Here is a 223-nt window from a genome sequence, read left to right on the forward strand (position 1 = left end):
CGGGGCGGGGGAGGGGCAGGGGGGAGGGCTGTGAGGGGGCGGGGCGCGAGGGCGCGGCAGCACACAGCGACAGCAGCAACACAAGGTGGCAGCGACAACAAAGGGGGCAGGGTTAGGGCGCAGTGTGGTGCTCCAGCGCCGCCCGACCTGGGAGCCGCAGGCAGCGGGGCAGGGGCAGGGGCAGGCGCGCACAGCGAAGGCCCCTACGCGGCCGCAGCCCAGC

The sequence above is a fragment of the Chlorella variabilis genome (genome assembly GCF_000147415.1).
Source record: "Chlorella variabilis unplaced genomic scaffold CHLNCscaffold_15, whole genome shotgun sequence".
Taxonomy (NCBI): Eukaryota; Viridiplantae; Chlorophyta; class Trebouxiophyceae; order Chlorellales; family Chlorellaceae; genus Chlorella; species Chlorella variabilis.